Source organism: Halichoerus grypus, chromosome 1 (assembly GCF_964656455.1).
Source record: "Halichoerus grypus chromosome 1, mHalGry1.hap1.1, whole genome shotgun sequence".
In the NCBI taxonomy this organism is placed as follows: Eukaryota; Metazoa; Chordata; class Mammalia; order Carnivora; family Phocidae; genus Halichoerus; species Halichoerus grypus.
In genome coordinates this window covers 123479725-123506435 of record NC_135712.1, presented here as the reverse complement: position 1 = coordinate 123506435, position 26711 = coordinate 123479725, and the positions used below count along the sequence as shown (strand labels likewise).

Sequence of the window (26711 nt, the reverse complement as noted above, 5' to 3'; positions counted from 1 at the left end):
AAAGTTACCAGTTGAAGAAGGACAGGGGTCTAGGAAGGATTTTTTTTTAAAGCATTCTTTTTTTTTTAAGATTTTATTTATTTGAGAGAGAGAGAGAATGAGAGAGAGAGAGAGAGAGGATGAGAGGGGGTAGGGTCAGAGGGAGCAGCAGACTCCCCACTGCAAATGTCATTGCTGTTACTCATCTAAACCAGAACCATCCAATAGAAGTTTCTGCAATAAAGGAAATACTCTGTTTGTGCTTTCCAATTCGGTAGCCATTAGTCACATATGGATGTTGAACACTTAAAATGTAGCTAATAAACTGAGGAATGGAATTTTTAATTTTATTTAATTTCTATTTATTTAAATTTCAATTTAAGCCATCTGTGACTAGTGACTACCACATTGAACTGCAGAGATCTAGATTATAAAACAAGAGTCCAAGCCACTTCACCCCTTTGAACACAGTGACCAAGTTTGCCCATAGAACCTTGCCATGAAGACCCTTGCTTCATTAGTTCCTCCTAAGAAAAGAGGGTCTCCACTGCTCATACCCTCTGGACAAAAAGCAGAAAGCCCATGTACGACCATATTCTATTACTGCCACAAATTACTGTAAACTTTGAAGGTTAGAACCCACATTTACTGTCTCAGTTTCTGTAGGTCAGAGTCCAGGTACAGCGTAGGTCAATGGGGTTCTCTGTTTAGGGTCTCACTAGGCCCAATTCTAAGTGTGGGCAGGGCTGCATTCCTTTCTGGAGGCTCTGGGGAAGAATCTGCTTCCAAGTTTATTCAGGTTGTCAACCAAATTCATTTCCTTGCTGTTGTAGAACTGAGGTCTCTGCTTGCTTGCTGATTGTCAGCTAGGGGCTGCCCTTAGCTCCAAAAGGCCTCCCTCTGGTCCTTGCACATGTTCCCCCTAGCTCAGATCCAGCAACAGCACATCAAATCCTTCTCATACTCAGAATCTCTCTGCCTTCCTCTTCTGCCCTCAGCTTTGAAGGGTTCACATAATTACACTGGATCCACTCACATAATCTCCCTATTTATGGTCAATTGATTAGTCACCTGAAGTACATCTGCAAAACCTCTTTTGCCAATTAATACAGCATAAGCACAAGAGTATTATCAGGGAACAAAAACCTTGGAACCAAAAATCTGCCTATCACAACCAAATAGCAGAGAAACCAGTGAAACAATAGCTAGCAATTATTTAGTGTTTTCTAGAGTAGAAAATAAAAAGGACTTACTGGGAAAAAATTTTTTAAAAACAACCTCTTTTGAATATTTTCTTTCTCTTAGAATCCTGAGTCATTTGTTTCACTTCATCATTTGAGAAATGGGCCAAGTGGTAGCTATCCCTGATCTTTGTCAAGGATCCCCAGACATTTCAGGGTATACACCTTGGAGGGTCTCAGAATAGCCTCCAGCAGAGAAAACAGAGCTGCTACACCACCTTGAAGGTCCTGTCCCATCACAGCAGAACCTACCAGCAATTTTGAGCCCTCTTTCTGGTTTAGCCAGTGCTCGGTTAGATATTAAGTCCTGATAAGAAGTGGAGGCTGTTAATTAATGAACAAACCTTACATGCAAACTAAGCTACTCAGCTCCAGTTAGCAAATTCCAGTAAGAAATGAAGTGAATGGAAAAATACTTTCTTCTAATTAGGTGAAAAGAAACACTGAGTTTTCAAGTCCAAAACAAAGAGCTGCTTTGTGTTTGTCCTCCTCCTGGAGAGAAGGGAGAAAGGTATCTTTGAGCTAGGAGTTCAGAGAGAGAGAGAGAGAGAGCTGAGGGAGGACCAGTCTGTCACCTGAAAGAGAGCAAATGAAGGACAAGCTGCTGTATTTTCCAAGAATAAGAACCCAGGTCTGGAAAGAACCCATGAGAATTCACTCAGGGGGACACAATGTTGAGAATGTGTAAGAACCAAGGCCTGGGTGGAGAGGTCATCAGGAGTGCTCAAAGCTGTCTACTTGGTACTTAACCCCAGGTCTACCAATTCTACCTTCCTTACTGGAGGCTGGCTCATGCTGAAGCACCAAACAACATTACAGCCATGTTGTATCCCTTTCCAGCTCCAGGCAGAGGCCTCTCATTGCTGACTAGACCATGAGGGTGGACAGCACCTAGCCTCGGACACCACCTGGCACCCTCTCTGCAGGAGCTTAGAAATCCCTTATGCTGGAGGCCCAGACAGGTTCTCTAGACTAGTTAATGGTGTCTTATGACCTCTCCACCACTGGCATGGTTTACGTCCACCCTGAATGCCAGCCCCTCATATGGCCTGTCTTTCCCTGGTACCATCACCTCCATCTTCCCCTTGGCTCAGCCTCTTATGTTTTCCTTCCCATAACCCAACCCTTTCTGCTGGCCTTCTGGAGCCCTCATCCATTGATAAACTCCCTTCCCTATGATGTAAGAGCCCACTGGGCTCCTTTCTCCTCCTGTCTTTTTTTTTTTTTTTTTAAGATTTTATTTATTTGTCAGAGAGAGAGAGAGAGCACAAGCAGGGAGAGCTGCAGGCAGAGGCAGAGAGAGAAGCAGACTTCCTGCTGAGCTGGGAGCCTGATGTGGGACTCGATTCCAGGCCCCTGGGATCATGACCTGAGCCGAAGGTAGACGCTTAACCAACTGAGCCACCCAGGCGTCCCTCTCCTCCTGTCTTAACTGAAACATGACCCTTGTTGAAGGACCCTGCCTTTCCTGCAGCACCCTGGGCTGAGGATGCTTATCCTTCCATTCTTCACACACCCCAGAGCTATGGGAAAAGGGGCCTGGTTTCTCTTCTGGCTCCACTTTACCACATCCAAACCCTTATTCTTCATTCAGTTATAAAAACTCTCCACCCTTTGCTGTACCCCTGGTTTTCATCTGTTCTTCTCTTGGTCACTCGTTCCACATTCACTGGAGCTCAGTGAAACTCTCCTCCCCGGTCCTGCCAAGATTGCTGGTGACCTCTACCTCCTTTCCCTTTCACCAGCCACTCCTGTGGCTTTGCCCTGAATGTGATCATTACCCACAACTGTTTCAACTCTGCCAACTTAAACTCTAATACCCCATGAAAAACCATTACCAGACCACTTTCTAGTTCTCTCTTTTAAGAAAAACAAACAAAAACAACTACTCTTTGGCCTCATTTAGAGTACTAAGCCATGGGTTCCCCGATTCTATTCTAATCTATCTCCCATCTGCTCTCACTATCTCACCTACTTAGGTGCTGCTCATTAAACCAGCATTTCACCACTGTCTTCCACTGATCCAGCCAGAGAAGGCAACACCTGAGAACAGGCAAGCTTATCTGTAAACTCAGGAACACTAAAAATAATGAACAGCGCTCTGTATAAAATAAATATTAACAAAATAACACTTCTACTAGTGTTCACATTATCCAGATAATCTTAAGATTTTCCCAGGTGCTGGCTAATATTTAATGACTAACAGGTCTGAACAAAACCACATCAGAAGCCTATAGGGAAACTCTACTTGGATTCTGATAGAGTCCGAGATGCTAACATCACCTCCCAGTCGGATTTTGAGCAGTGTTGGAGCAGTAGAACTTAGAAGATCCTATCTGGGAACAATTTAAAACTTTATTATCCAACGAATGTGTTTTCCATCAGCCCTATCCTAATGCCTCCTCAAAGAATTGCCATAATGTTTTCAGGGAATTATCTCCATTTCAACTTAACTCTCCATCCATCTTGTATCACTTTTCTTCTTTTACCATATAACGTAGAAATGTGTCTTAACATCAAACTATAAAAAGCCATTTATATGCAATATTCTTGCCAAACTGTATTAATGCTAACCTTCAAATCACATCTCTGCAGGAAGCCTTGACCATAACAGGTAGGCCATGCTGTTGGGATAGCAGGCACCTTTCCCTCTTCCTTCTCCGCTTTGAGCTGTGGCTCTCAAAAGCTGATTCCAAGAATGTTATGATGACACAACTGTCAAAGCTTGCATCTAGTAGTAGGCAAATGGTTGCTAGGAGATTGTAAGGAAGAATAGGAATGGAGGGCAAAAATGCTAGAGATGAGGGAAAAGGGGGACCCAGTAGGGGATCAATAACAAAAGATAAAAATCTGAGCCAAATGTAACAGGCTCAGCCCTGTTACAGGACAGGGGTTGCGGGGTCACGAGAAAGAGCCCACTCAAAAGAACTGGACCAACAGTAAGGGGCTCTGGGTAAAAGAGGCTCATTGAGGCCTTCTGTTCACTGAGGCACAAGAAGGATAGGAGCACAAGCCCAGTTTCAGGAACCAGACTGGCAGGATCAAGGTATGAAGCAGGCCCCATCCACCCGGCAGACACACAAGGACAAGGCTTTCTACCTGGCATCTGTGACCTGGGTACCCAGGCACAAGAGAGCTTAGGAGGAATTACCCCCTCCCTGATGGAAGATGGCTACCGAGAGCGTGGCACCTCTGCCTTCAGGTTTAAAAGAGGCAAAATGTTGTAAAAAACAAAAAAAACCAAAAAACTATTGATCTGCCAGTCTCCTTTTGAAAGGTGTGGCACTCATAAACAGCTCTGATGATACATTTGGGTAAAGGCTAATCTTCATTCATTCATGGATCATTTACTGAAAACCTGATACGTGCTAAATGCAGAGCTAGGTGCTGAGGAGACAAGGACAAATATATTAATGTAGAGGTATTCACAGCCACTTCCTGTCCTTCTACCAACACTCCTAGCCCCTTTAAGGAGCTCACATATTAAACTTGTGGAGCCTTGTTGTGCTGATCAGGAGAATGGGTAGAAGAGAAAACTGGAAGACGTCAAGGGAGACCATATGATAAAGAATTGAGGCACAGATGACTGGAGGAGTAGAGAGCAGAGATCTGGAGGAGGGGAAATGGAGAAACAGAGAAAACACATGAGTGAGGATGGAGTTGAGGTGGTGAGAAAATTAGGAACAGGTGGGTCAATGAATTGACTTGTGGATTTGGGGAAGACAGATCATTAAAGGCCAGAATAGCATGGTGGGAGAGAAAGAGAGACAGAGATTATAATTTCTGCCCATGGTCTCTGGGAGACTTTTTTGTGATAGGAATTGTGTTTTACTCTTGGATGCCACATGATGATAAAACTGCTTACAAGATGACCCAGCTTTTTGGAGATTACAAAATAAGACATGGTCCCTGCCCTCCAGGTGCTCAGAGTCGAACAGAAGAACAGTCATTTAACATAAAGTAAAACAATAAAACCTTGCAAGTGCTGTGTCCTACAGCTATATAGGGCATGGGGTGGCAAATGAGAGAGGCCACCTGGCTCAAGGATAGCCAGATGTTCTCTCCACTGAAGCTTAGAGGGGATTTTTTTTTTTTAAGCTCCCAAATCAATGACCAAGAGAAACCTATGCCTCAGTGATGGGCAAGAAGAAGCAAAAAAATCCAACTCCCTCCTCAAACTGATCAGAATTCTATCACCTCCCATGCTCACCGGAGTGTTGGGCAGCAGCCCACTTGGGCTCACTGAGGGCTTCCTTTTTCGACTGAGCGCTCCCTGGGCAGGACGTATCTTCTTTTCTACTCCAGTATCACCTAAACAAAGGAAAACGTGTGTAGACTGAGGTGTTAGCATAAGAGAACTCAGTACCAAATCTTGTAAGCATGGAAGGGGAAAACGGATGAATGCTAAATGAAGCCTGAAATTATACATGTGAAACACAAAGTCAGCCCCAGAGCTGCTGTAGTATTATAGCTGAGGTTTGCATTGAGTTTGCTACCCCCAGGCAAAGGGAGGACTTAGAGTTTCCAAGCAGGGCTGAAGCAATCACTTTACTGGTTTGTGCCAGCCAAGTGACTCACTCTCAAACCTGTTTAATATGAAACAGCATTAGGAGACTGGATATAGCCTCAGGGAGATCAGCTGCTAACCGGCTCAGATTATAGCTGCAATCCCTCAAATGCGGCCACTTAAAAGTGTCTCCACATGTCTTCAGTGGCACACAACACTGTGCAGGAAAGACACTGTCCTTGAAGTAGAAAGATCAACGATCTGGTTTCCAGTCTGTAGCAGTTTGTCATGTGACTTAGGCCAGCCTCATCTGGAAAACGAGGCTGATGCCTTGTCCATAAAATGGGGCAATACCTTCCCTGCCCACTCCCTGTGGTCGTTTTGAGCGCTGAATGAGAAATATGAAAATTAAGCGAGGTGATGAAAATGGCAGAGAGCTGTGTACCAAGTATTACCATTACACACAGTATCATAAATCTCCTTTTATGCTTTCATTGGTACTACAGGGAATTTCCTTAAATGGCAGGAATGAGGAAATAAACACAACAAGAATTTTGCTTCATACTTTAATATCAACAGCGTTGAAAGCACCAATTTAGCCAGTTATTGTGGACTTTTGTCATCCAGGCAGTAAATTGGAGTCTTCTCAAGAAGATTAGAGCTCCCCTCCTCAGTGTTATCTGAGGCTATCCATCAGACCATCTCTGATATTTTCCAGCAAGAACTTTAAAGAGATCCCTGTTAGGGAAATTTATCAAACTATTTCTCCCATTTGTAATTACAGGGACAAGAAAATAAACAAAAGGATGTTTCTTTCTTTGTTTTCTTTGTTTTCTTCTTCTCCTTCTCCTCCTACTGTCTTTCTCCTCGTCTTCTTTCTTCCTTTTTTTTTCTACTCCCATTTCTATCTCCCAAACTGTGTGATGTGGGTGAGGTGAGTGAAGCACTTGCCTGGGATGAATATTTTAATTGGGCGCCAAAAAAACCTCAAAAATCAAGATAAATATATATACATTTTTTATTTTTTATTTTTTAAAGATTTTATTAATTTATTTGAGAGAGAAAGGGAGAGAGCATGGAGCATGAGCAGGGGTGGGAGGCGGAGGGGAGAGGCAGAGGGAGAGAAGCAGACTCCCCTGCTGAGCAGGGAGCCTGGCTTGGGGCTTGATCCGAGGACCCCAAGATCATGACCTGAGCCCAAGGCAGACACTTAACCACTTAAACAAATGAGCCACCCAGGCGCCCCATATACATTTTTTTAAAAGATGTATTTATTCATTTGAGAGAGAAAGAGAGCGCATGTGTGTGAGCAGGGGGAGGGGCAGAGAGAGGGGGAGAGAGAGAGAGAACTCCAAGCAGACTCCCCACAGAGTGCAGAGCCTGAAGTAGGGCTCAATCCCAGGACTCTGAGATCATGACCTGAGCCAAAACCAAGAATAGGACGCTCAACCGACTGAGCCACCCAGGCACCCCAGGATAAATATATTTTAATGAACATTTTTAAAAACAAAATTAATGCCAAAAAACCATGATGAGCAAAATATCAAAATTTTAACTAAAATCAGTGGCAGTGCCATGCCAGGACATATTGAAGCCTGAGGCAAGAGGAAGAAATCAGTAATACTGATCCTGTCTTTACTTAAGATTTGCTTTTTTGTGCATCATGGATTTTTGCCTTAATTTTGATGCATCATAGATAGCGATTTTTTTTCTTTCCTGGTAGTACCTAGAATTATAGTTTGCCTTAGTATGAAGGGCATCTTAAGTTTGGTTAAATGTTTTCCATGTGGTATGTAGAACAAGCATGACTCCTGGCAGTCAAACTCAGCTTGGCTTTGTCTCCCGCCGTTTCCAAACATGAATTCAGTGGAAATCACCTTCCCTGCTCCTGAATGCTCTGAGTCTCATGGCTTTTCTGCTCACTCTTAAATAATGGACAAGTCCCACAGTCATTTTAAGTCACAAACACAGTCTCAGTTTAGCAATTACAATGCATAATCCCCTGAGATAATCAAAACTCACAATTTCACTTAGTGGTAAATCTCCCCCTCCACCAGCCCAGGCCTGGCAGCTGGCAACAGGCAAAGGAAGTAGGGCCTTCTGCTGTCTGCTCTCTCTATCTCTCTTCCTCACCCACTTAATACCTGCCGTTTTATCCCCCCCCCCCCCGCCCCCCCGCCGCCGCCAACCTGGTAAGGACTTGTCAGTGAAGAGAGGAAGGAGATATATTAGTTCTTACCTGACTGGGTGGCTTCACATTCTCTGGGCCAGGAAGATGGTTAACGTGGACCCCTTCTCCTTGGGGCATCTTCATTGGCTCATCAGTGCTTCCTTCTACCTCCAGGTGTCTGGAATGTTTGTCCCATTTGATGGTGGGTACATGGATGTTTATTATATCATTAACTCTACTTTTCTGTATGCTTTATATATTCTAAATTTTCTTTTTTCTTTTTCCTTTTTTTTAAAAAAGAACTGAGAGAAAATAAGGGGGGAGAATCCCAACTCTACATGAAAACCTTTGCTGGATAGAAACCTCTCTCTCTTCTCTCTCCCTCCTTCCCTCCCTCCCTCTTTCTCTCTCTCTCTCTCTCTCTCTCTCACACACACTCTCTCTCTCTCTCTCTCATTTTACTACCAGCCATTCCTGCTCTCCTGACCTTCATTTTTATCACCTCTATAGACCTATAAAAATAAAAGTCTGTCTAGATGAAGATAAACTTCCTTGCCCTGTCACATGCTAGTTTATTTCTCACTCCTTCTGAATAAACAGAGCAATCTCCCACTGGTTTCTAATTTCTTCAAGAATAAATGGCCCTGGCTAGCATCCAGTCCACTCCCAGTCCCCTGGGAACTCGTCAAGAGAACTAGAACATCTCTGCCCTCGACCTCTAAGGCAGAAATCAACAAGAGTCCCAGGGCAAGAAAGACACTGTAAAAACAGCAGTGCCACCAAAGGCAGAAAACATTTATACTCACCACTGAGAGTCCCACTATACTGCCTGTCTCCAGGCATTGGAACTGAAGCGAGAAGAATGTTGCAGAGGCTAACCAGTTGTCCCCACTTTAGCAAAATAATTGCCTTCATTGTTTAGCTTCACAATGCTGGAGATATATTGTTTATATCCTGGAGCGCTCATTTTCCATACCAAGTCTTCAATATTCTGCTTTATTGGTAATGTGTAGTTCTACTTTGCCTTCAGGGATCTATAGAGGTTGAAACAGGGAAACAATGTGAATTCTCACACATTCCAAAGGGCCTGCCCAGATTCAGGATGTCTGAAGCAAAACACTTTTCCAACATGACAAGTTTCGGGATCACAAGGAAGAGAAAACAGCTAGCTGTGGGCAGATATTGTAGATAAATCCACAAAACCAATGCAGATTCCACACCCTCCAGGACTAAGGCTGGTTTTCACAGTTTGGGAGTTGCTTGCAACAGCTGGCTGGGCCTGGGAGGCAGAGCATTGAGTGTGGGAGTAACAGAAGGGGGATGGGCCGAGTGACAGGCATCCGTTGCAGGAGTCAAGTCTGTACTCACCAATTTCCCTCACTTCCTTCAGTCTCCTTCTAATATTCGTCCCAGAGGGATTAATAAAAATGAACAGAAAATGGTGGTAGATGAGACAAGTTTTAAAAAATGCGAAAAGAGTGAAGAAGCTCACAGTACAGAAATGGAACTCCACTGCGCCATAAACTCAGATGGAGAAAAAAAATCACATCTTTATTTTCACTAACCTGTAATGTAACATTTCCTTCGATTATAAATGGAGGCAATAAACCACAGCAGTCTTAGTAGTACTGATGACTTTCTCACTAGTAGAATTTATGGGTATTTTCAATTAATAATCTTTATGGTTGTTGCAAATATCTTGAACTATCATTTTTGTTCACCATTACTGTGAAATTATGATAGTAATTAAATTTGTCATGAGATCTTGATATTTAATCTGTTAACAAAGAAGCATATATAAATTGTTCTACACATTTGTTTTAATATTTTGATAACATATTTCAATAATTGGTTTCCTTTGTGATCCTATGTATTTTATTAAATAGATTTTAGAACATTATTCTAAGAAGAGATCCATAGGCTTCATCAAACTGCCAAAGGGGTCTATGGATGCAAAAACATTAATAACTCTTTCATTAAGCAGTTGCAGACTAGAGGGGATAGGGGGTGGTGCAGAATCCTATCAATCCAAATCCAAAAATGTTTGAAAAAGGTTTTGGGGAAAAAAGGTGCAGAGGGGTCAAGATATAACCTTAGGTGGTGCCTAGGGACTATGCAATTCACTAAGTAATGAAACAAGTTAAATTCCAGCTGAAAGGCATGTATTTAGGGATTCTTTTGGTAAAAAGCTCAACTATATAAGAAGGATTCCAACTTGTCAGAGTGCAGTTCAGGAGGAATAATTCTAGATGGTGAACCTAGATCTAGGGCCCAGTGCCTAACCACTAACAAATAACTCAAATCTGTAAATACATAATAGTGTCTCATCTTCTCCAAGTAACTAATGGTAACTCAGTTGGGTAAGCATCCTTTCCACTCTGGGAAGAAACCTAGAAATAAAAATAATAGAAGCCCTTATAACCAATTTTCACTTAAATTATTAAATTAACTAACCTTCTCCATTCCTTCTAACCTACCAACTGGTCTTAAGGCACACTGAACACTTGCAGCCAGTGGGCCTCTCTCTACCACACTGGCACATTCTCAAAATGCAATAATAAGAAAATAAATAACTCAATTAAAAATAGGGCAAAACCCACCCAATTATTTTGTTTATATATTTATTTTAATGTGGGCTCCATGCTGGTCTTGATGCAAACATAGGGCTTGAACTCACGACCCTGAGATCAAGGTCTGAGCCGAGACCAAGAGTTGGACGCTTCACCAACTGAGCCACCCAGGCCCCTAAACCCATCCAATTATTAAGGCCCACTAGATAGCTATCTCTCTGACAATACCACACAGTAATCAAAACAGTGTGTTATTGGCAAAGGAATAGCCAAATGGATTAATGGAACAGAGTAGAGAACCCAGAATCGGAGCCATACAAATATGTCCAAATAATTTTTTAAAGTAGACTTATTTTTAAGCAGTTTTGATTTATAGAAAAATTAAGCAGATAGTACAAAATGTTCTCATATACTGTACCCAGTATCCCTCATTATTAACATCTTATATTAGTATAGTATATCTATTACAATTAAGCAATAAATATTGATACATTATGATTAATAGTGTATTCAGTGTCATAGTGTATTCAGATTCCCTTTGTTTTTAGTTTTCATGTCTCCTTAGGCTCCTCTTATCTATGACAATTTCTCAGACTTTCCTTTTTTCATGACCTTGATAGCTTTGAGGAGTACTGGTCGTATGCTTTGTAGGATGCCCCACTTTTAGAATGTGTCTGATGTTTTCCTCATGGTAGGACTGGAGTGATGGGTTATTGGAAGGAAAATTACAGAAGTAAGTGCCATTGTTATCACATCATTTTAAGAGTCAATATTTATCAACATGATTTATGATTTTAATGTTGAGTTGGGCTGAGGTAGTGTTTGTCAGATTTCTCTACTATAAAGGTACTTTTCCCCTTTTTTCAGACTATAGTCTTTGGAAGAAAGTCACTATGCACAGCCCACCCCTAACTAGGGATTTATGTTCCTCTCCTTGAGGACAAAGTATCTGCATCAATCATTTGGAATTCTAAGTGGGAGACTTATCTATTCTCTACTATTTATTTATTATTCAATCATTTATCTCAGTATGGGTTCATGGATATTTATTTTGTACCCTGGATTATAATCTAATTCTACTTTATCTATTTTTTATTCAAATTGTTCTAACCTTGGTCATTAGGAGCTCTTCTAGTTGGGTTCTGTGCACATTTGACATACCCCCATCCATGTGTTTTTGGTTTTTCTTTAATCACTTCCTTACTTTCTGATACTACAAAATGCTCCTGGATCATCTTATATATTTTCTTCCCTAGTTCTAGGATAAACCGTTTCTCTAAGGAGCCCTATTCTTCTTACTAGAGAATGGTATTAGAAACCACAATCTGGGGATCAGGTGTACTGCTTGCTATTGGATGCCCAATTGATTTCTGACAAACATTCAAAAGCTAGTCAATACAGGAAGGATAACCATTTCAACAAATGGTTCTATAGCAATTGGACATCCAAAGGCAAAGAAAGAAAAGGGAAGAAGGAAAGAAGGAAAGGAAAGGAAGGAAGAAAGGAAAGAAGGAAGGAAGAAAATCAACATAAACCTAATGTATTTTTGTAAAAAAATTAACTCAGATGAATCATGGATGTAATGGAAAATGGAAAACTGTAAAACTTCTGTAAAAAAAAGTAGTAGAAAATCTTCAAGATCTAGGACTAGGCAAATAGTTCTTTGAGTTAACACTAAAACATGATCCATAAAAGGAAAAATTGCTAAACTGGGCCTCATCAAAATTAGAACTTTTGCTTTGCAAAAAGTCTATTAAGAGAATGAAAACACAAACTACTAGAGAGTGGGAGAAAATACTTGCAAACCACATTTTGACAAAAAACTAGTACCTAGAATATACAAAGAAATCTCAAACTCAGCAGTGAAAAAACAAAGAATCTAATTAGAAAATGAGCCAAAGACATGAACAGACATTTCACCAAAAAGAATATACAGGTGATAAATAAGTACATGAAAAATGTTCAGTGTTATTAACCATTAGAGAAATGAAAATTTAAATAATGACATATCACTTTCAGATAAATGAAAAATATGTTCACACAAAAACCTGTATACAAATGTTTCTAGTAACTTTTTTTTTTCCATGATGGCCCTGAACTGGAAATAATCTAGATATCCTTCAACAGGTGAATAGTCAAATAAATTGTGGTACATCCATAACATGGGATAGTACTCAGCAATACAAAGGAACAAACTAATGATACATAACACTTGGATGAATCTCCAGAGAATTATGCAGAGATCAGTGGCTTCCGGGAGCTGGGGTTGGGGGAAAGATGTGGAGGGATTGAGTACAAAGGAGTAGCACAAGGGAATTTCGAGGGGTGATAGAAATATTCTCTATCTTGATCATGGTAGTGGTGGTTGTATGTCTGCAAGTGTTTGTCAAAACTCATAGGACTGTACACTCTACACTCAAAAAGGGTATATTTTGTTGTATGTAAATTATAACTTAATTTTTAAAAACATGAAAAATGAAAAGCTTTTAAAACCAACTTCCACTTAGTTCAATTACTAGATTAACCAACATTTCCCATTCCCTCTGTAAAATATACCAGTTGGTACCCAGGACCCTTATAGCTGAGCACTTACAGCTAGTCCCTCTCTAGTATACTGGCATTTTCTGCTCCCACTAGTTGAGCACGACACATACCAAGAATCAGTTGCATTTGTTTCCAAATCTACAGATGTTAGTTGTGTTTGCTATTATAATTACCTAATGTAATTAAATATGACAAAAGACCATGAAATCTAAGTGTGGAAAGGAAGGGTTATTGTTTCTATGAAAATTAGGATGAATGCTTTAGAAAGACTAGCTAATGGAAACTTACTAAAAAAAATTTTTTTTTTACATATTTATTTATTTTAGAGAGGGCGGGGAGAAAGAGAATCTCAAGCAGACTCCTCGCTGAGCACGGAGCCGGATGTGGGGCTTCATCTCATGACCCATGAGATCATGACTTGAGCCAAAAATCACGAGTGGGATGTTTAACTGATTGAGCCACCCAGGTGCTCCTAAAAAAGTTCTTTAAAAAAATTATTTATTGATTTATTTATTTGAGAGAGAGAGAGAGAGAGAACACGAGCAGGGGGGAGGGGTAGAGGGAGAGGGAGAAGCGGCTCCCCGCTGAGCAGGGAGCCTGATGCGGACTGGATCCCAGGACCCTGGGATCATGACCTGAGCTGAAGGCAGATGCTTAACCCACTTAGCCACCCAGGTGCCCCTAAAAATATTCTTAAACTGTAAGTTTAAGTTAATGAAAGATTGCAAGGAAATATAAAAATCTAAAAATCAGTCCACATTTACATTGTTTTGCAAGTGGCTTAAAGTTTTTGCTCCATTTTCACATAATCCAAACTAGAAATCATGAAGGATACTAAATGAGAGTGGTTTATGCAACAAAGATGTTTTGGAACTCCAATTAACAGACTCAAACTCAAAGAAAGAGTATGGAAAATGAAGCATATTTACACATTCTAAACTAAACATTTATATCTTCTTAACATTTAACTGAAAATGTTGAACTGTGTATGAACTACTACTTATGATTCTTCACTTTTGCTGAATCTACCAGCCAATCTTACAGTCTCTAAATAAGAGTGAAGAAGTGACTCAAACCTAAGATTTAACACCTTCTGTGTTGAGTACTAGAATAAGTTATTTTTTAATCCCCTTTGCAATTTGGATATATTTTATTCGACAGGGGGATACTTGAAATGTTGAATTTAGACTTGTGATTTTAATTTTAAATGTTTAAAGGCATTTAATTGACAGTAGACTGGGGATTTCAATTTGAGACATGTAAAAGTTGAATTGATTATGTTTGTAAGCTGTGTTTGAATTTTTCAGAGAATCTGAGGTACTAAATCTATAACTTCTGAGTTATTAGGTTTGTAAACAGAGTTTAAGTGCTTAGGAATATTGGTTTATTAGAATTGTAAGCTTGCTTTTTGAATGTTTGAAGTGCTTTAAAGAATCAAATATATTACATTTGTAGCTGTAGTTTGAAAAATCCAAGAATTTAATCGAGTTAATAATAAATGTTTAGGGAACTTAATCTACCATATTTATAAGCTAATTTTAAGTTATAATTGGATACATTTATAAATAAAACCATAAAGTTTAAAGTTAAACTTAAAGGTCTAAGAAAAACTAGATTTTAAAACTGGATACCTTTGATAAATTTGACATTTATTAAACAAAAGTAGCTCTACATGTTTTTGGGTTTTTTTTCTTTCAGTATACAAAAGCTTGCCTTGTACATTAAAAAATTCAAATGATGAAATAAAGAATCAACTTCTCCCACATTCTGGTTCTCACAAAAACCAGCTCATTAACATTCAAGCAAAGAAAATCAAACACTTTATACATAGTTACCATATGACCCAACAATTCCACTGCTAGATATATAACCAAGAGATATAAAGGCATATATCCATACAAAGACTTATACATGGATGTTCATAGTAGCCTTATTTGTGATAGCAAAAACCAGAAGCAACCCAGATGGCCATTAGGAGGTAAATGAATAAATGAACTATACTATGGCCATACAATGGAATATTATTCAGCAATAAAAAGGAATAAAGTACTGATACACAAATCAGTACAACATGGATGAACCCTGAAAATATTATGCCACATATATGAAAGAAGCCAGATACAAAAGGCACATGTTATATGATTCTATTTATATGAAATGTCCAGAATACTTATCAATACAGAAAGTAGATCAGTTGGTTGCCTATGGCCAGGAGGAAGGATGGGTGGAAATGAGAGTGGCTTAACAGTATGGAGTTTCTTTTGGGGTTGATGAAAATGTTCTAAAATTGATTTTGATGATGATTATACATCTCTGTGAATATAACAAAAACCATTGAATTGTACAATTTAAATAGGTGAATTATATGCTATGTGAAATAGGCCTTGAAAAAGCTGTTACAGGAAGGAAGGTGGGAAGGAAGGAAGGACAGAAGGAAGGAGGGAAGGAGAAAACAAAAAGAAAAGAAAGAAAATCAAACACAAACTTCGGACTTTTCAGATTTCCCAGAATAACCACATTACCCCTATGGGGAAACAGTATCTCTGGAGTCTCTTGCACAGATATCCAACGACTTTATTCTGTTGTGGATGTCCTGCTTCTTCACATCGTGCTCTTATTAAAATCTTGTGTGGTACATCCCAGTGAGCCTAGGTCACATACCCTCCCCTAGCTACAAAGGATGTGGGGAAAATGAGTTCTGACTTCCACCTTGAGAGTCAGGACTCCTAACAGTAGAGATTCCCCAAATAAAGGAAAGCTATGCAACAGGTGCTGGGAAACTATAAGAATGTGACAGACTGTTCACTATGTTCAGCCACATGTGGAGAGTGAGTTAAAGGGGACAAGATGGGGGGGCAGAGAAACCAGTTAGGTGGCTAGCTAGTACATGCCCACAAAGAGACATAGTGATCACCTGAACTACCGATAACTGAGGAAGCAGTAATAGAGGCAGAGAGGAGCAACCAGATTTGAGAAACAATTTGAAAGAAAAATCAAAACTTGGAGATTTGTTCCATAAGAGAGATGAGGAGCAAGAGGTGTTAAGGATTTCTGGCCTAAATAACTGAGTGGATATTGGGATCTTGACCTAAGATAAGAAAGGAACAAGTGATGAGGAACAGGTTGGGGAATTAGGGGAAGGAGAAGGGAATACACTGAATTCTATACGTTATTGGTTTCTAATATAATTCCATTGTGGTTAGAGACCATACTTCATATGACTTGAATTCTTTTAAATTTATTGAGATTTGTTTCAGGGCACAAAATCTGGTCTATCTTGATAAATATTTTGTGTGCAACTGGAAAGTATGTGAATTCTGTTATTGGAAGGAGTGTCATACAATTGTCAATTAGGTGAAGTTGCCAGATAGTGTTATTTAAGTCTTCTCTATCTTTGCTGATTTTCTGTCAATTTGTCCTATCAATTACTGGGAGGAAGGTATTGAAATCTACAACTATTGATTGTAGATTTGTCTATTTCTCCTCACTCGTATCTATTTTTCCTTCATGAATTATTAAATGCATAAAGACAATTGTTATGTCCTCTTGATGAATTGACCCTTTTATAATATGAAATGATTTTCTTTACCCCTTGTAATATTCTTTATCTGAAATATTTTCTTTTGACTAGTTTTCTTTTGTTTGCATAGTAAATCTCTTTCTATTCTTTTGCTTTTAACCTATTTGTGTCTATGCATTTGAAGTGCATTCCTCATAAGCAGCATCTTGTGTCGTCTTTTTAACCCAGTTTTGGCCTTTTGGTATGACTTCAAGATCACTAATCTTTTCTTTGGCAATGTCTGATTTGCCATTAATCCTATCCAGTGCATTTTTATTCAGACATTGTAGCCTTCATCTCTAGAGTTACAATTTGGCTCTTTTTTTATATCTCTCATGTCTCTTTAACTTTTTGAACATTTGGAATACAGTTACAGTAACTGTTTTCATGTCCTCGTCTGCCAATTCTAACATCTGTGAAAGTTCTGGGTCTGATTTTGAACAATTAACTTTTTATTATGGGTTGTATTTTATTAAATATGACCAAATCTCTAGTTCTATTATCAGTTTATGAGAAGAAAAGGGGTAGAGAAACATGTTAACACACAGGGATACAATCAGTAAAGTGCAGAATGTGGGGGAACACCACAGGACAAGCAATCAATTCCGCCAACATACAAAATGCAAGGAAAGAAAAAAGTTTAAGAGATTTTAACCAAATGCAATGTGAGGACCTTGTTTGTATCCTGACTTGAAGAAATAAACTATATAAAACATTTATAAGAAAACTGGGAAAATTTGAACAATGACTAGATGTTAAGAAATTGTTAATTTTTAAAGATATTATAATGATTTTGTGGTTGTTATAAAAATAGACTGTATTGTTTAGAGACACATAGTAAAGTACTTACAGGTAAAATAATATACTGCTTATGATTTGCTTCAAAATAATCCAAGGAGGGATGAAAAGGTTAGGTTCAGATAGAACAAATTGGTCAAGGGATGATAACTATTGAAACTGAGTAATGAATACACAGTAGTTCATTATATTATTCTCTTTACTTTTGTAATATTTGATGTTTTTTCACAATTTTAAAAAATCAGATGTTCTGTGTTTGAGAAGCCTTGCTCTATCCTCTCCCTACTCCTAATAGAATCAATTGTGCTCAGGACTGTTCCCCTACCGTCCAAATAAATTAAACCCTCATTTATCTCCAAATCTTTCTCCCTAATTGGCTATAAACCCTTGAGAGCAAAAATTGTCTTATTAATTTTCTATTCTTTGTATTCCCACCACCAACCACAGAGCCAGGGTGCTCAATAAATGGTAGCAAATTGGCAGCTCTCTAGCCCCAGTTCACCAAGGTGCCCATGACAGAGAGGCTGACTCTATCCTATTAAATCAAATTTCCAGTTAGGTGCTCTGTCCTTTATAAATTCAAGTCATATTGCATATAAGTGTATGGCAAAGGAACCAAAGGAGTCCTTATGTAAAAACTCAGGCAATAAAACTGTCAAGACAAACCAGGAATCCAGCAGGGATTGGCAGGGTCAGCAGTACTGAAACTGTTTTATAGTTCACTATGTACTTCCTCTTCTTACAGGTATGCATTGCTTTGTGACCTTTGCAAAGTCCTTCTGTCCTGCCCTGCCTTTCTCATAGTACTGCTCTAAGTCTTAAATGATACTGTAATGCATTTAAAAGGGTTTATTTTTTTTTTTAACTGGAAAGTTTAAAGCGTTATGGCTTCCTCCCAAAGCATTGAGGCATCTCATGGAGCACATCAGTTTAGCTACTGGAAAAATTGAACTTAGATGAAATTTTCAGTAAGCAAAGTCTGTTTCCTTGCAATATAAATATACACACAGCACCTATTCCATGTTGTGCTAGGTGCTGATGACAACGAGTGAGGACAGCCCAGGTGCCCAGGACCTCTCCTCATAGAAAACCTAATCCTTGGCTCCGCGGTGCTCCTTACTCATACTGTTCAATCTTCTGATTGACTTATTTATTAAGTTATTCATTTGCTTATGTATTTATTGATTACTATTTTTAATTAAGAATTTTACAAATACATCCTGATTGGAGGTTCCTAATTCTGGGGTAATTTCCATTTGTTCTTGGGGAGGGCATGATAATGGGCAGGTGGCCTTTGACTTCCTGTGGTAGTCACCAGGAGGATAATTTTGGGACGCCGTTCCCAGCCTCTGTCTTCCCTGCTACGGATGAACTTTTGTTTTTACCCACTTTACATAGCGTTAAATCTGGGGAGTGGTTATAAAGGTGTGTGTCAGAATAATTCATTAAGCTGCGCTTTGGGTTTGTATGGCTTTCTCTACTTGTCTTAAATTTCATAATAACAGTTAAAAATAAATCTCTCTTCCTTCAAAACTCACGCAACTTGTTCACTTCACAAGGTAATGTGGCACAGGTGCGGGCCACTGGGAGTATCGGGGTGACCAGGAGTGTCCGCCGGTAGCAAGGGCTGCGTGTCTGCCATCTCCCCCCGTCAACGGAATCAAGCGGTCGGCTCCATGAGGGTAAAAGAACTAATGAAGATAACAATAACAACGATTACAAAATGACAATGGCAATAAAACCACAGTAATAACAAATCCGAGCGAGAAATTCGCATTCGACAGACGGTTGTAAGCACCACAAATCCTGTCACCACGGGGCCGCCGTACCGAAGACCGCACGGGCAGCGGACACCGCGGCTCTCGTGGCGCCCCTGGCGGCCCCCTTCCCGGCTCCGGCCGGCGGGGTGGGCGGAGCCTGGCGGGCGGGGCGGGGCGGGGCGGGGCGCCGAGCCCGCGGCGGAGGGTGGGCACAAGGGGGAGGAGGTGACGGACTGGCGGCTGGGCGGGGCGCGCTCGGGCCTCAGCTCCTCACACGCCGCGCTCGCAGCCCAGACCCCGCGCCCCCGGGAGTCCTGGTGGCGAGCGCCGTGTGCGAGCCGAGGCAGCAGCTGGAGGAGGAGCCGCGGGCGCTGAGGTAGGCGCGGGGACGCCCGCCGCGCGGCCTGGAGCCCGGGTGCCTCCGGCCCTGCCCGAGGGTGGTGGCGAGGCCGGGGGGGCGGCGCGCGGAGGCCCGAGCGGGCGGGGCCGGGGCCTGGGGGCGGGGACCGGCCTGGCCGGCGGGGCCAGAGGGGCCGCGCGGCGCTGGGCCAGCGGGCAGAGCCGTGGGAGTCGGGTTTTGTGCACGCCCAGCTCGGTCCCGGGCCGTGGCAGCCCGGGAGGTGTGGAAACCGCCTGCCCCGGGGGGGGCACCCACGGAGCAAGGAAGGCGGGGGACGGCCTTGTCCCTCCCACTTTTGGGGCTCCCAGGCCAGTTCGCCCGCACAGCCCTCGGGAACTTGTTAACAGGAAAGCTTGGCAGAAAAACAAATGCCAACGTTTTGGAAGAACTGAGAGTCACGTCGTTAGGCGCTGAGGCTTTATTTTCCTTCCCCGCCCCCTGCCCAGCCTCAGCCCGACTTGGCCAAAGAAGGATGTGTCACCAGCTCGGGGCCTCAGGCGGGATCCCCGGCCTGGCTGAAAGCAGGAGTACCTGAAACAAAGGTAAACGGAGGCCGGACACACCCCGGCCCTGCCGTGCGGCCGCCCTCGGACCGCCTCAGTGGGTCTCCCCCGCGCCGACCCGGGCCGCCGCCTCGGAGGGGCTTTCTCCCGGGGGGCCTCTCGATGGAAACCAGCTGGCCGGGCTTGGAGTTGATGTTGCATCTGAACTCTGTTGTGCTCACATTATTCCCAATCCCCCCAACTCTGGTAAAGCTTAAGGAAATTTTACCCAGTTTTAGTGGTCAGCAAATGTAAGGGAGGATAAATTGCTGTTTGTAAATTATAATGTATTTTCTTACTAGGAAATGGTCTGAAAACACGAAATAAAAATTCTTAACACGGAAGCAAAAAAGAGTGATTTGTAGTGCCTTCCAAAATCTGAAGACGTGTTCCTTCTCAAATCATTTATGTGTACAAAGCATCCCCCCAACCTTTGGTGCCAGGCATTTTTCTTTGTTCTTTATTAGTCTCAGGCCTCAGTTTCTTGTAAACAGAGCACCCAGTGCTGAGACCCTAAGAATTGCCATACTAGGTCAGGGCATGTGGATCCTGCTCAGTAGGCAGCAGCACTGTTTTCTTTCTTGGTGATACCATTAAAAATTATCTCAATTTCATTCCTTTCAGAAATATCGGTGACTTTTAGTGAAAGCCTTTTAAAAATCTATAGACCACTCCTAATTTATACATAAAATCTGTTCATATTTTTGCATCCAAATGGTTCTCCTATCCTCTCTGACAGAAGAACTTGAGATGGTGTGGGGAAAACTTGGATCTTTTATAAATCTGGGAGCTCAGAAATTGAGGACAGGGGAAACAAAGTAAACTTTTTTAAAAAATAGAAAGCTTTGAAGAAGTCTATCAGGACCAGCCTGGCTGTTTAGTTCAAAAATAGTTGTATCCATTAACAACCTGAATATTAGTAAGTTAAAGATTTATTTGTATTTTTAAGTATTTGTATATTTTAAAATGTAGTTGACATTCTGGACAGTGAAGGGGTTATCTGACTTTATCTTAGTCTAAATTAATTTTACCTTAATGTCTAGCTGAAACCTGCTGCCCTAAGAGAGTGAAAGTTTGTTTCAGCAAGAAGGGGATAAAAGAGATGAGTATTTTTGGAGTATGGAGTACTTGAGGGGGGCACTTGTTCAAACCATAACTTTGCTTTTAAACTTTTCATAGGCTCATTACCTTTGGCAAGCATAGTCTCTGCTGATTTAGTCCCTGTCACCTTTCAATACACAGCTAAAGCTTTTCTTAACATACTCCCCTCGTACACATACCTTACCCCTCAAAAAACCCCACCACCTGGGGTAGATTTGATCCCTTTTGGGTATTACCGTTCTTTAAATTAGGGGTTTTCATCTCTGGTACTGTTGACATTTTGGACCAGGTAATTTTTTGTTGTGTAGGGCTATCATGGTCATTACAGGATGTTTAGCAGCGTTCCTGACCTCTACTAAATAGGTACCAGTAGTACTTCCCCCCACACACAATTATAACAAATAGTCACACAATCTACACAGTTGTGACAATCCAAAATGCCTCCAGATATTGCCAGATATCCTCTGAGAGAGCCAAAATCACCCCCAGTTGAGAACCATTGTCCTAAATAGACTGTTGCCTTAACACCAGTGATCCTGCATTGTTTTCATTTGCTTATGTGTTGATTTTCTCTGCTGTCCTAAGGTTGAGGGCAGAACAGTCATTCATTTATTTACCAAATATCTGAGGAAGGGCATACTTTGCCAGCCAGATGCTAGTTCAAGTCTGGGAATATAGTGGTAAAAGTAGCTGGTGTGGTCTTTGCACTCCTGGACATTATAGTCTAAAGAGAGTGACAGATGCACACATGTATAATGATACAGATACCTCATTACAATTGTAATAAATTCTGGGAGAAATACAGGGTACTCTGAGTACATAAAACAAGGGTCTTGACCTAGTTTGAGAACTAGGAAAAGTTTCCTTGGGAAATGACCTTTAAGTGAGGTGGACATTGAAGGATAAATAGAAGTTATAAAGTGAAGCGTAGGTGGACAATATTTCAGGCAGAAGGAATAGGACCTTTTTTGGGAACTCAGAGGCCAATGTGGCTGGAACATGGAGAGTGATAGGAACACGGTGAGACAAAATAAAAATCTGGAAAAGTTGGTAAAGGCTTTCTTTGAGCAGCAGTTCTCAGTCCAGCCTATTCATCAGAATCACAAGAGGAACTTAAAACAGTACTCGTGCCTGGCCCATTAAATCAGAATGTCTGCAGTCTGCAGTGGATCCTACTTCCCTCCCCAGCTGCCATTTTCCCCACATTTTCCAAAGGGATAACCACTAGTACTAGTTTTGTGTATTGTTCTAGACATTTTTTTGTTGGCATTCAAGCAAATGCATATTCTTAGTTCCTCCTGTTGTGTACACAAATGGTAGCATACTGTACGCACTATTCTTTTTTAAAGATTTTATTTATTTATTTCAGAGGAAGAGAGAGATAGCGCATGAGCGGGGGCGGGGTGCGGTGGAGAGGGAGAAACAGGCTCCCCGCTGAGCAGGAAGCCCAACATGGGGCTCAATCCCAGGACTCTGGGACCATGACCTGAGCCAAAGGCAGCGGCTTAATTGACTGAGCAATCCAGGCGCTCCTGTACACACTATTCATGTTTGCAACAATGTCTTGGAAATCTTTCCATTTCAATATATAGTTTCCTTATTCTTTTGAATGACCATATAGTATTCCATTGTATGGATATACCACAGATTATTTAACCATTCCTTTATTGGTGGACATTTAAATTGTTTCTAATAATTTACTATAAGGGATAGTACAGGCATATGCCAGTTCATGTGTGTGAATATATCTGTAGGATAAATTCCTAGAAATGGAATTATTGGGTCTAATATGTACATATGCACATAAATGTTGGTGTGTAAAAGGATCAGTATGGTCATATTGGAGAGAATGGTTTGGAGAGAAATGAGTGCTTGTGGGAAACAACTGACCCTAATTAAGGTTACTGTGTGCTGTAGACTGCATTTTGTCCCCCCACAATTGAATTTGAAGCCCTTACCCCTATGTGACTAAATTTGGAAATAGAATCTTTGGTAGGTAATTAGGGTTAAACAGGGTCAACAGGGTGCGGCCCCAACTCAATAGAATTGGTGGCCTTATAAGTAGAGGAGGTTGGAAAGGCCATGGGAGCTCACAGTGAGAAGGTGGCTATCTGCAAGCCAGGAAGAGAAACTGACCTTGCCAGACCTTGACCTGGGACTTCTGCCCTCCAGAACTGTGAGAAAATACATTTCTGTTGTTTAAGCAATCCAGGCTATGGTATTTTATTATGGCAGCCTGAGCCAATACACAGTGGAGCGGTAGAAGAGAAAAGATGGTAGCTGGGACCATGGTGGTAGCAGAGGAGATGGAGATGAATACAGGAGATATATTTAAGAGGCATAATTGAAAGGACTTAATGATTGAGGGAGAAATAAGTGAGTAGGATGACTCCCAGGCTTGCCCAACCAGGTGAATGGTGGGGTTGTTATCTGAGGTAGAGAACACTGGAAGGATAAATAGTTTTGAAGTGGGTATAAATCACAGTTCACTTTGGGACTGGTGAGACCTCTGAGTGGAGATTGCACTTAAGCTTTTGATAATTCAAATCCAGAGCCCAGAGGAGTGGGCTGAACTGGGGACCCATATTTAGGTGTGAATTGAAGGGTGTGGATGGAATTACCCGGAGCAGAGGTTGGGAATCTATAGCCCACAGCTGAATCTGGCTTACAGATGTGTTTTGTTTTTCCCATGGAGTGTTTTTTGTTGCTTAATTTTGAGTTGCCAATAATTTAAAATCTGAAGATTTCCCATGAAAATCTAGATTTGGGCCTTTTCTTTAAAAGTGAGAAGATGTAGCACTACTAAGCTGGCTTTCCTGTATGGCAACAGTTGGTTGGAGCTAAGTCACCACTGATCCCAGCTGCTTTCTAATTCACCAGAGAGTCCACCACTCCCTAAAACTTATGCCTGGCCTGCTTTGTTTATTTACTTCTCTGACCCTGTAGGCATTTGAGTGTGGAATCCCTGCTCTAGGAAGAGAATATAGAACTGTGATTCTCATCTTGGCTGCACATTGGAAATATTGGATAATTTAAAAATACTGTTGCTCATATCCACACCAGAAATTTCTGTTGCTGTTTACTTGTTCTAAATTGCAGCCTGGGATTTTTAAATCCCACTGGTTCCACTGAGCAGTGGAAGTTGAGTTGAGACCATTGACAGAGATTAAGAAGAGAAGAAAGCTCAGGCTCAGTGTTTCAAATTTGAGTAAAGGAGGGTAGCTCCAGGATAAGGGATGAGAAGTGGCCAGAGAGGTACAGTGGAGTGGGATCTTGTTTGCAGCTAAGATATGCAGACTTAACCCAATACACTTGAAGGTGTTTTTAATTAGATGAGAGAGAACAAAATTTATTTTGCATGTATACTTACTGTTTGTTTTGTGTATACCTGTATATGTGTATGCTGTTCATAACTGCCTGGAGTTATGTATACAAAAAACAGCTATGCTTTATTTAATGGGCCATTTAAAGGATTCAAGAGTAATTTAATCTATGCTTGACTTTTGTCTTAGGTGTTTACTTTAGAATCTAATTCCAGTTTAAGTTGTGTCATAAAAGGCATATTTAAAAAAGAGAAGAGTTATCAAGTAAAGATGTAGATTGAAAATGATCAGTTGAATTTAGCAAGATGGAGTCTTTGACCTCAGCAAAACCATTTTAGATTGGAAGAGGCAGAAACCAGATTGAAGTGGGTAGAAAGTAAGGAAATGGAAAGGGTAAATGTTGGGGAAATCTTTTGAGTTTACCCTAGAAGGGGAGTGATGAGGGAAGGTCACGTGTCTTATATGTATGGTAGGTGCAGTCTGCGTTGGTTACCCAGATGCTTCTAACTCTTGAGGGAGGTAACTGATTACCCTTCACCCCCATTTCAGAGGGGTCTTGCTTGTATTTGTTTTGGAAACTTTGTGCTTTCCACTGAGGAGATTTTGCCAGGACCTTTGAGACTCAGATGTTAGTGATTAGGCCCTTAGTCTCTTTCTTATCTGAAAAGCCACAGGGCTCCTAAAGGCCAGTGGGGCTCCAGTGACCCTGACATCATCCTGCCATTGAACTGATGAACAAAGATCAAATTGTTGTCATGTTGAAAATGGAATACTTGGCTATGTCAGGGAATATGTATCTAGCTTTCAGATTCTCAGGAGCAGTTTTAGCAGCTGTATTTTTTTCCATTTAACTTGATATTATAGCTGGTTTTCCAGTTGCATATATGTAAAATTTCTCATACTTTGAAATCTTTATCATTGATGCTGATTAAAGGGTATGGATAGAAGTTGGAGGAGACCCTCATTGAGCTCAAAGAGAACACTGAACAAACTGGTTTCCAAAAGGTTGTGTGAATGCTGGAATGTAGTTACCTTGAAGACCTTGGATTAGAGTGGCTGTCCAGAGTGGGTTGTCATGCACATGGCCTCTACCAATCTGTCTCATTTCTGCCTCATTGGCAACTTTAACCTGGCATAGGAGGTTTAAAGAGTTGTGATCTACAGCAGAACAGAAACCATAGGGGTTGGAAAATGCCAAGGATTTATTACTGAGGAATGGGGTTTGTTAGTTGAAGGCATAAGCCCCATTGCTATACTCTTTTTGCAAATAAGAGTGTCATCCTGTGAGGGATTAGTCTTTATAGCTGCTATTAGTTCATCCGTTAGTTGGATGATGGTTGACTTCTGTATAAAGGATGCCTTTATGATATAAGTAACAGCCCTTGGTCTACAAAGGTTTATACTGGGAGTCTATGATAAGAAAATATTTTGTCTAGAAACTTCTATGTGCTTGGGCAATTGTAGGAATTCCACCATCATAAATAAAGTAGATAGAGATAAGATAGAGGTAGATAGAGGGAAAAGTTCATTGCCAGGGTAGGCCAGAGCTTCTTTGGTTTGCAGAAGAAATAGGATGGTTGAGTGGGCAGAAGACTTGCAGTCAGTTCTTGGATGCCAAGTCTTGATCTGTCAAATGTCAGCTGTGTGATTTTTGTGTGTGATTTTTTTTTAAATTGAGTTAAAGTTCACATAACATTAAATTAATCAGTTTAACCATTTTAAAGTATACAATTCAGGACTTTCAGTACATTCACAGTGTTGTGCAACCATCACCATTAATTACAGAACATTTTTGTCACCCCAAAAGGAAACCCTGTACCCATTAAACAGTCACTCCCCATTCCTCTTTCCCCGTTCCCTGAAAACCACCAATCTGCTTCTGTCTCTATGGAGTTGCCTATTCTGGACATTTCATATAAGTGGAATCACACAAATGTAATTTATTGTGACTGGCTTTTTTCACTTAGCATAATTTTGTACAAGGTGCATTCATGTTGTAGCATGTGTTCCTTTCTTTGAATAATAATCATTCCTTTCTTTGAATAATAATTCAATTGTATGAATATACTATATTTTGTTTATCCATTCATCAGTTGATGGGTATTTGGGTTGTTTATTCCTTTTGGCTATTGTAAATAGTGCTACTAAGAGCATTCATGTATAATTTTTTGCTTGAATACCTGTTTCAGTTCTTTTGTGTACATACATAGGAGTGGA

General features: G+C 40.8%; 1 protein-coding gene and 1 long non-coding RNA gene across 11 annotated transcripts in view; one reads left to right on the top strand and one right to left on the bottom strand.

Annotated features, from left to right (window-relative positions):
• Window positions 1-5459: 5459 nt before the first annotated feature.
• LOC118525038 (uncharacterized) lies at window positions 5460-19260 on the bottom strand. Of its 3 annotated transcripts, none has more exons than XR_013443541.1 (5): window positions 19167-19259; window positions 18907-19059; window positions 8704-8931; window positions 7967-8199; window positions 5460-5531 (listed from the first exon to the last, which is right to left on the bottom strand). It is a non-coding gene; the product is annotated as an uncharacterized LOC118525038 (long non-coding RNA). The 3 variants fall into 3 exon arrangements; XR_013443542.1 differs by lacking the exon at window positions 5460-5531 and adding an exon at window positions 6493-7651 and having other exon boundaries at window positions 19198-19260; XR_013443540.1 differs by lacking the exon at window positions 5460-5531 and adding an exon at window positions 6493-7651.
• Window positions 19261-19338: 78 nt separating this feature from the next.
• Window positions 19339-26711, top strand: part of PPP2R3A (protein phosphatase 2 regulatory subunit B''alpha) — a 213003-nt gene continuing 205630 nt past the window's right edge. For 2 of the 8 annotated variants that reach the window (XM_078071622.1, XM_078071620.1), the window contains exons 1-2: window positions 19483-19504; window positions 19975-20070. The gene's annotated coding sequence lies outside the window, so the exon portion shown is untranslated. Of the gene's footprint in view, window positions 19505-19974; window positions 20071-26711 lie in introns of those variants that run through there. The other 6 variants (XM_078071623.1, XM_078071621.1, XM_078071626.1 and 3 more) reach the window with 5 other exon arrangements.